Raw genomic sequence first — 10,216 nt, 5'->3', positions numbered from 1 at the left:
TAATCCACCTATGAGCCCTGGGAGCCCAGACTGGCTCCCAGATCTGATCTCTGCCTTTGGAGCCATGGTCATCAGCCCACGTGGAGAAACAAAAAGCGCAAGAAAGCGCTAGAACACACTTGGGCTTTAACACCTTCAGCCCCCCATACCCAGGATAGGATGATGCTAACTTCCTTAAGGACTGACACTGCCTAGATCCCAACAGTCCTCCACTGCCCTCAGCTGCGCCTCAGCTGGCCCTGCCTCCACTCCATGGGGCCACTGGGCATCCTATAACCTCCACCATAGGATGGTGAGTCTGGCATGCTGTAGCCCTTGAAGACCTGTGAGGGCACTCAATTTGGCCAGGGCATCCACCCCAATGAAGCTCCATGTGTCACTCAGCAAGAGTGAGGCTTTTAATATCACGATCTTGAAACTTTTCAAAATAATTGTGAGATTTAGGGGGGTTATATGGGATTTTGTTTCCCCATTTTTATTTTTAAAATTGTAGAAAAAAGTTGATATAAACTGGACCACCATTAGCTTTAGAGAATGGCCCAGCACCGTACAAGTATTTAAACAGCAAGAAGTGACAATACATATTTTTATTTGGCCAGGAAAATTAGCAAGAGGGACCTGTGGTGCTGTCGAACTAAAGAGGGCACCACAGCAAAAGGAGGCCTAGATTTTTGTTGTTTTGTTTATTTTTATGAGTCTTATGGTTTTCCTTTGTCTCTACTACTGGGCTAAGCAATAAAAGTATAAACTGGGGCCAGTATGGATACTAAAATACAGAATTACAACTTGTTCGTCTTATAAGTAATCACCTTATTATTATAAATTACCTTCAGTTGTTACATTAAAATTTGTACTTGCATAAGGCTTTACGAGATAATAGTTTTAAAACTTGTAAGGATAATACAATATAAAATTAATAAGAGTAAAAGATTTAATTTTATAATAGTTATAAGTTAAGGAATATAATTTTTATAATTTGAAACATTTACTTATTTACTATTTTATAATCGTTATAAATTAAGGAATATAATTTTTATAATTTGAAACATTTACTTATTTATATATAGTGTTTTGTTTACTTTAGGAATCTTCTGAATTTAACTTTAAATAAACTTGAATAATTGTCTTAAGTTGGAATGATATGAAAGAATTTTAACTTAGGTATGGTGACCACTTGTTTAATCTTAGGCAAGATGTTTTGATTTTGAAACTAGTCTTAATTTTTTACTTGAATATTATTTTATAAAAAATTATACAGAATTTTTAAATTAATATTAACTAGTGAAAGTAATTTATCATTATATATGAAACATGAAACAGACAAGGTAAGAGAGCCTTTAATTCCCTCTTAAGGGAAAGAGGCAAAACATTTTTAAACTTTAAATAAGTTAGGCTCTCTTTGTTGTCTTTTAGAGATATATTCAAGTTGACTTCTCAGGAGAACATAAAATTTTATAACATTTCTCGGTAGTCATCATGAACCATAGAGTGAAGCTGCTTGAAGAGGTATCCCATCGGCTTATAGGAGGGTGCAGTTGGCTGAGTGGGCAGGCCAGTGGTGATACCCTGTCTTTCATCCATAATGAGGTGGAAAGGGTGTTTAGGGTTAGGAAGAGAGAGAGAGTGTAAGAATATGTAAGAGCATTCCTGAGCTTTTAAAAGGAATTGGCTACTAGCTTAGGGGAGGTGAGTGTCCAATGAGGGGTCTCCTTAGTGGCCTTGTATAAGGGGTTGGTAAGAAGTGCAAAGTGGGGAACCCAATGCCTGAAAAAGTCTGCCAGACCCAGGAAAGAGAGGATGTATTCCACTGTTTTGGGTGGTTGTAGGTCATGGAGAGCTTGAATTCTGTCTGATGTGAGGCTTTTAGAGGTTGAAGTGAGAAGTGTACCTAAATAACTAACTGAAGAGGTAGTAAGCTGGGTTTTGGCTGGAGAGGCCCAAGAGTCCAGGGACCCCAGGAAATTGAGGAGCTGAGCAGTGTGAGTTCATAAGCCTTGAATGATGAACCGCACAGAAGGTCATTCACATATTGTAAGAGTGTGCTGCCCCCTAAGTCACAAGCAGTTAGATCCCATGCCAAGCCTTGCCCAAAGAGATAGGGACTATCCCTGAAGCCTTGGGGTAGGACTGTCCATGTCAGCTGATGATACATACCTTCCCATGTGAAGGCAAAGAGCTAATAAGAGTCAGGATGGAGGGACACTATAAAGAAGGCATCTTTAAGATCCAGGAAAATAAAGTGAGTGCTCAAAGGGGGAACATGAGAAAGAAGAGTGTCAGGGTTGGGAACCACCAGGTGGATGGGAATAACTGTCTCATTCATTAGGCGGAGATTCTGGACTAAGTGATAGGCTCCTGAGGGTTTGCATCCTGGCAATATGGGAGTGTTGCAGGGGGAGTCAGTGGAAAGCGGGGTCCCTGGGCAAGTAAGCAGTCTATAATGGGTTTAAATTGCTCCCTATAGGTTTTGGAGATGGAAAAATGGGGACATAAAGGAAGTTTAGTTTGCAGTTTCAGCTAAATATGTACTGGCTTGTGGTGGGAGGCTATGACCGGCTTGAAGATGTCCCAATCCTGGAGATCGACTAGATCAGGGGACGATGGCACAGTAGATACTGTCTGGTTATTAGAGAGGTAAAGATTAGAGGCAGAAGAAGGACATGGGTGGTAGTATTCTCTGGATGTGTTTTGGACCGTGGCTCTTAGTAATTTGAGAACATCTCTGCCTAGGAGAGGAATCGAACAGGATGGAATGACTAGAAAAGAGTTTGTGAACGGGTGTCCCTTCAGGGCACAGGTCAGCTGAGCAGTTCAGTTTGGGGAGGAGGGTTTGCCTTCAATCTCCATAACTGAGTCCTTGGAAGAAAACACAGGCCCAGAGTGGGCAGGCAAGACCGAATAGGTAGCCCCTGTGTCCACAAGGATGGTTGTGGACTTAACCACTACCTGAACTGTTATCCTGGGCTCCACCTAGCTGGTCATACTCCGATGTAGAGGCAACAAGGAAGGGCCAACCATGGGGCAGTCACTCTTCAAATGTTCTGTGTGCTTACAGATAGGGCATGGCCTGGAAGGAGGGTGTGGCTTTGGGCATTGGTGATTTCAGTGACCTTTGCATCCACATTTGAAGCAAGTACCTGGTGTAGAGGAATGATGGAACCTCCATGGAGCTCTTGCTTGAGCTGTAGGCCTCAGGGCTCTGGTAAGGCCTGGGTTTGAAGTGTTACCTTTTTCTGTAATTGAGCCTACCTAGCTAGTTCAGCTGACTCCTCCTGGACATTATAAACTGTAAAGGTCATTTTCACCAGATATTGGATAGGGTTCTGAGGGCCCTCCTCAGCTTGTTTGAGCTTTTTTTTTCTGATATCATAGGCTGACTGAGTCTGCTAGATGTGGGCTCACTCATGGGGGTAAGGATGGAGGACAGAACAACTGAGATGTCATGCCAGATAAGATCATAAGTCTGGGAGAGGTATTGGCATTTTGAAATATAATTAGAAATGTCAGCAGAGAAGGACCCAAGGTGCTCTTCAATCTGGGAAAGATCTTGAAGTGAGAATGGGACATGTACTTGGACAATCCCTTCAGCATGAGCCACTTCCCTGAAGGGACAAAGGAACTTTGGGTTATCCGGTAAGAGGGTCTGGTGGGAGTGGGTGTGGACACTGACAGGAGAAAAGAGGGGTGAGTGGGTGGAGGTAATCATGGCTTCAGGAGAGGAGAAAGGAGGGGGTGAGAGGGATGGAGGGGGAGGGGAAAGGTTGTGTCAGTAGAAGAGGTGGGCAGAGGAGCCTTGGCTGCAGGAGAAGAGGGAGTTGTATGGAGCGAGGGAGGAGGAGCTGTGGTGGCAGGAGGAGGGGTGGGAGGGGTAAGAGGGGTGGCAGGAGCAGATTGGTGTGTATTGGGAGGGGGAAGACAGGTAAGGTAGGGCTGAGAGCAGCTCGGGTGGTTCTGAGGATGTGGAAAGAGAGGTTGAAGAACAATGGGAAGGAGTTTGGGATTTTCCTAGCAAGGAAGACTGGATCAGGAGAACAGATAGAACAGAGAGGAGGACAGAGCAGAGAGTAGAGGGAAGGGGACAGGATCATATCTCAAAAAGCCTGAATGTTTTTGCCCACTTTCCTGTCCAGCAACAAAAATTGTCCAATTCAGTGAGGGTTTCAAATCAAAGTTCCTTCTGGCGGCCATTGTGACTCATTGTTTAAGTCTGGTTCTCTTTCTAACATTCTCTCTCTGGGTTCATGTTCTGCCTTAAACCCCTTCAATCTTTCAGCTGAATTCTCTCAGATTCCATTGATATTTTTAAAAGATTAATGTTTTGCATAGTTTGTCTGGCAAGTTCAAATATTTGGCATCAGTGCCAAGAAAGTTATAGAATGTAGGAGGTGTCAGGTTTCCTTGTATTGTGAAATTTCTTGTATTTGTGCTAAATTTGCCCTGCCGGTGAGATGGATGTGTCTCTGCTATTTATTTCTTTATTTATATATTTTTAATCTAGGATGGAACACAGAGGAGCTTAAGCACTGAGCCAGCCACTTTTTTTCATTTTCATTTTGAGAGAAGCTATCACTAATTTGAATAGGGCATCACTATATTACAGAGGCTGGATTTGAAATTTCAATCCTCCTACCTCAGCCTCCCATCTTCTGGGATTAAAGGCAGGCACTGCCATGCCCAGTTGTGTCTCACATCTGTTTTGGATCCATTCTTATCATCTGCCTTCTCCTGGTGCAGTCGGCTAAGGATGGTTTGGTGTGTGATGTTGAGTTTCTTTAAGGGCTTCCCCCGATGTCATCAAACAAATATCTTGTGGCATTTTTTTCTATATTAAAGGGTAGGCTAATTGACAAGTCCCCTCTCTCCCCACCCCCCCTAAACAAGCAAACAGTGGTTTTATGTGAAATGAGATACCTCTCTGTTTTTGAGAGCTATTCCATTCCCTTAATGACTGGTTGTCTCAGTTGTTGGGGTTAGTATCAAGACTTCCTGGAAATCTTTATCATTTTCCCCATATTTTTACTGATGCAATATGGCTCAGTTCCCCTACCCCTACCGCTTGGTCCCTTTTCTCTACTCATCTTTCCCACATTCCTTTTCCTTTTTGTTCTTTATTTTTTGCATATCAGAGAAAACGTACATCCAATATTTGTGCATCTAAGTTCTTTGGGGATGTTGATGTGTAGGTTTATTTCCTTGATGTGTCCTTATCTGGTCTGGGTATGTGTGCAATGTTGGCTTTATAAATGTGGAATGTGTTCCATCCCTTTGTATTTCATGGAGTAATTTGAGGAGTTTGGGCATCACTTCTTCTTCAAAGATTTTTGGTGGACCTCAGCTGGGAGTCCATCCAGCCCTGAGTTTTTCTTTGTTAGAGACAGTAATGAAGAGCCTTCCATCTCATTACGAGTCATTAGTATGTTTGGGTTTTCTTTTGCTCTGGATTCAGTTTTGGGAGATCCTATTTATCTAGAAATGTATTCATTTCTTCTAGGTTTTCCAATGTATTGAAATACAAGTTTTCAAAATAGTCTCTAATGATCCGCTGGATTTCTGTGATATCTATGGTGATTTCACCTTTTTAATCTCTAATTTTATAAACTTGGCTTTTCTCTGCTTTTTTCTTGGTTATTTTAGCATGGGGGCTTTTCAATCTTGTTTACCTTTTTAAAGAAACAACTATTTCATTGGTCCTTAGTGTTGTTATGTTTGTCGTCAAGTTCATTGATGTTGGCTCCGATTTTATTTCCTTCCTTCCTTCAGTGTTTGCTCCTCCACCATAGCCTGGCTTTTACACCATTTCCCATTTACACAGTGCACGCTGTCGGCTTCCTCAGTAGAGGGCGCTGAAGTGACACCGCAGGAAGCAGAGGCCTCTTGTGGTTAAGCTACTGCACCATTGCTCTGTGATGCTGGTATGAGTCCATGTGAGGGCAGCGTGGATCAGGTGAGGAGATCCTCAGATCCTGAGGAAGGCTTTGGTCTCCAGGAAAATTTCCCAACACTTTCCAAGCTGATCTTAGGCGATGGTGCCCTCCTAGTGAATGGTCCAACTGTAGTGGGAGGCACCTGGCTCTGAGTTCAGAACTTGGCAGTCCCTGGCTCTACCCATGCCCACGTGAGTGGTAGCACACCAAACACACTGCCCTTACCAGGCACATATTCCCAAGGGTCCCCCATCCCTTTCTGTTCAGAGGATGCTGTGAGAGCCATGGCTGCTGCTCCCTCAGGTAAGGAAGGTCAAGGTGGGCTGGGGAGTGGACAGCCCTGGATGCTCCTACCATGTGGTCACCCATGCCCACCGACTTGTCCCATAGAGATGAAGACCTGGCATAAGGCAGAAGCTGCTGTAGAGTATTGAAGCTGCTGCTGACCTTGAGGAAGAAGGTAGGTGCAGGCCGCACATCTGGGAAGGCACAGCCAACTTGGGTGGGGGCCAATGGTTCTTAGAGGGGTGCTCCCTGGTGACAGGAGCTGCCACACTGTAGGCAGGCACACCCAGGATGAGCATCTACCTCTGGAGGCCTGGAGGGGTGACCCATGTGTTTAGGGTTCTGGGGCTGGAAGTATGGGGTACCTGTGGTGTCTTTAAGCTGTGTGTAGGGGTGGATGCAGTGTGAAGATCCTCCAGGTTGGGGGCATACCTTGAGGTGTCTGGTTTGGACCCCCTGTTGTGCAGGAACAGTTGTGTGGGTCTCAGTGAGGGGGCCTTAAAGGAGAGACAAGCTCCTGGGGACAGGTAGGCCTGTTTGGGGAGGCCAAAGAGGGCCCAGCGTTCAGCAAAGGAGAGGTTCAGTTTGGGGACAAAAAGACTCCGTCCTGCACGCACACATTCACAGTACCCAGAGCCACCACCACCAGGAGACAGAGGCCACTTCTTGGGGGTCTCAGGTCTGTGGACTGCTCCATTGGCAGGCAGCGTCCCATCATCTTAACCACCTTACACAGGAGAATGACAAACTGACATCTGCTGCCCTGCTGCCCATTTACTGTCCCTTGGGCCATGGTGGATATTAGTCCAGCCTCTGGATTTATAGCTAGTCACCTTTGAGGTCCCTGTAGAAGTAAGGAACATTTATAGTGGTGGGGCTGAGGATGGCATCTGCAGGTCTGGACTGAGTGTGCATGGGTACACACATGGCTGTGTGTTTGTGTGTGTGTGGTGTGCATATGTCCAAGTGCATTTCCAGACATTGCATGTGAATCGGTGTGAACTGTTTTTGTGAGTTTGTTTAGTGTAATGCATGAGTATATATGAATAAATAAGGCTATGATTTGTGTGTGTGTGTGTGTGTGTGTGTGTATGTGTGTGTGAGATTTGCCCTTCTCTTGTCACCCCCCATTATTGCTCAGCTTGGCACCCCTTTGCAGCCATGTTTGCATCTTGTGAGCTGTCAGCTCGAGATCTTGCATGGTGTAGACATTTTGGGCCAGCCTGGTCTGTGTGTGTGTGTGTGTGTGTGTGTGTGTGTGTGTGTGTGTGTGTGTGTGTGTGTTTGTGTGTGTCTGCACGTGTGTGTGTGTGTGTGTGTTAGTGGTGGCATCATGTGGTAGACGAATTGAGCACCACTGAGGCTCCCCTCCCCGTGCAGATGCAAATTGAGCACTTACTCACATGCTTTCATTGAGAGTACAATCCAGTCTGAGGACAGGTGGATAAATAGTAAGTTCCATGGCAGAAATAAAGGTCAGAAAGACAGGGAAATGGCTCACCAGAGGTGGTGGTCAGCTTGGCCTCGCTGAGGGGATAATGATTGAGCAGAGCATTGAAGGAAGGGAGGACATACACTTGTTCAGGAAGGGTGTTCCTGGCAGAATTATCAACACCTGCAAGATCTTGAGCTGGGAAGACAGAGTAGGAAGGTGGCCAATGAAACCAGAGCAGAGTGAAGGAGAGTGATGATGTGGACAGAGAAAGAACAGGGTCCACCTTGCAGAGTCTCGTGGCTGCTGAGGTGTTTGGCCCTTTCCCTGGGTAAGATGGGAGCCCTGGGGGAGTTTGGAACAGAGGAGGAACATGGAAGTATCAGGGACCAGTAGGAAGGAAGCACGGTCACTAGGGTGTCAGGCCAAAGAGGAAACTTCGGCCTATTCTTTGCAGAATTTTGCCTCTGGGCTGGGAACCCCAGGCTCAGCCTCCACTTTTCAGCATTCAGAGTAGGGCTGGCAGAATCCTTGTTCATTGAATGGGCACAGAACTTCCAAGAAGGACATTTCTGGGTCCCTTGAGTCCTGTAGGATTGACTCAGTTGAGCCTGTGTGTAGGCTCATGGGGGCGGAACTTCTCATGAATAATGCAGTCCCACCCATATGATGTGTTTTGAGGCTGTTTCAGGACTCTGGCAGCACAGGTCCTGGGAGCTTTGAATAGTGTTGGGTGTCTGGTAGCCTTGATCTTCCTGGTTATCAATAGTGAGAGTGGCAAGAGGGGCCTGGCTTTCTTGTTTGCTTGTCTCCTGTGCCATGCTGTTGGGTCTCCCTGCAGAAGCCTCATGAGGTGCTATAGTAGCTTGGGTGAGGATTTTGTCATGGGTTAACAAGTAGGAAAGGGCACTTTTGCACCCCCCAGGGGCCTGCAAAATTGCTAACGCTTCGGGCACCTGATGCAACAGGACATGGCCTGAGCCTTGTTCCCAGGCCTCTGTCCCTAACAACCATGTGATTCCTAAAAAGTCCCTGCTCACATCCCCCTGTTCCTGCTTTCTAAGCACAGGTGGTTCTAGAGCTGACCACCACCTCTGGTGAGCCCTAGGTTCTAGCCACCAGCTGGCACCACGCTCTGTGACCGGTCCTCCCTGGAATTTGCCAAGGCTGTACTTAAGGTATAATAAAACAGCAGCTGATAAGGCTTGCTCCCCTCCAGGAAGCCCAGGATTCAGTTAAAGACATCCTGAGTAAATAAAGGCATAAAAACAAACAAACAAAACAAAAATTTACCACATGATACCTAGCTGTTCAATAGACAATCTCATTTAACCACCCCTATGCTCTGTGAAGTGAACAACACACCTTCACTGGTGCATTAGAAAACTGGGACATGGACATGGCAGGTATCTTGCCTAAGGTCACAGAGCTAGTGAGTTGTTCACCCAGGGATCTGGCTGCAAACCGTGCTTTACATTGCTCTGCAGCTGCAACCAACAGCCCACAGGTGGTTGTGACCTATGCTGGGAGTGTGAGTTGGAGTTGGCAAAGGGCCAGAGTTTGGAATCAGACAGTCCTGGGTTCAAATTGTGGTCCTGCCCATTTAGTAGCACCTGGACCTCTGGAATGACAGTCTCTTTTTCCTTGTGCAGCAGTGTTGCTGACCTGTTCTCGTGGTGCCATCTGTATGCAGGAAGGACTGCTTCGCTCACTCCAGTGGGAGCAAGATGGACTCAGCTGCAGGGGGTCAGTTTCTGCCCTCTGCTTACAGATGACTTTGCAGATGCTCTCAGAGCATGAGCTTGATCACCTGGATAAGCCCTTGGTAGGGGTGCTGCAGGCCCCAGAGCTGTGCTATATGTTGAATGCAAGGGGTATTTCTTGATGTCCAAAGGGACAAGCTCTTTGGGGGGAGCCTCCCGATCCTGCCATGGAGTTGTCCTGAGCCCTTGGGTGAGGGGTTTCAGAGTTGTAAATTCAGATAGGTCACTGTGTTTTTCTTTTAGTGATATGAGAAGATGGAAGATACATATTTTTATGCTTTTTCTGTTCCTGATATTTTAGGAGCTCAGATTGTGGGTGTTCTATGGAATGCAACAGTTGCTGCCATACCGAGGCCACATTGAAAAATCAGATAGCTGAGGCCCTAGGAGTCAGACACTCAGTGATACTGGGGTCTTTGAAAGCATTCCCTGTAGTTATTCTTCAGTCAATTATGCTTAATTAGTAGACTAGAATTATAGAATCTTCAGTTCATCAAACACCATTCCTTCGTGCTTTGCCTTGTCTCCTATAATCCACAAGGCTGACTTCCTCTTGTGTAGGTGAAAGTAGCAACTCCTCTTTATTAGCAAGGAAGTTGAAGCTCTGAGGGTTTAAGGACTTGAGCCAAGGCCAGACAGCTATGAAGCAGCAAAGTGGTCCACATTTCAAATTGGATAAACCCTAACAATGTTAGCTAGATCAATAAGTAAACAAGCATAACTTTACAGGAGAAAGAAAGGCTGACAAGTGCGTTGCTTTGGTTCACATGTTTGGGAATTGTGGGCTGAACACAACAGATTCAGGCACAGCT

Source organism: Ictidomys tridecemlineatus, unplaced genomic scaffold (assembly GCF_052094955.1).
Source record: "Ictidomys tridecemlineatus isolate mIctTri1 unplaced genomic scaffold, mIctTri1.hap1 Scaffold_338, whole genome shotgun sequence".
NCBI classification, from domain to species: Eukaryota; Metazoa; Chordata; class Mammalia; order Rodentia; family Sciuridae; genus Ictidomys; species Ictidomys tridecemlineatus.
This window is presented reverse-complemented; position numbering follows the sequence as displayed.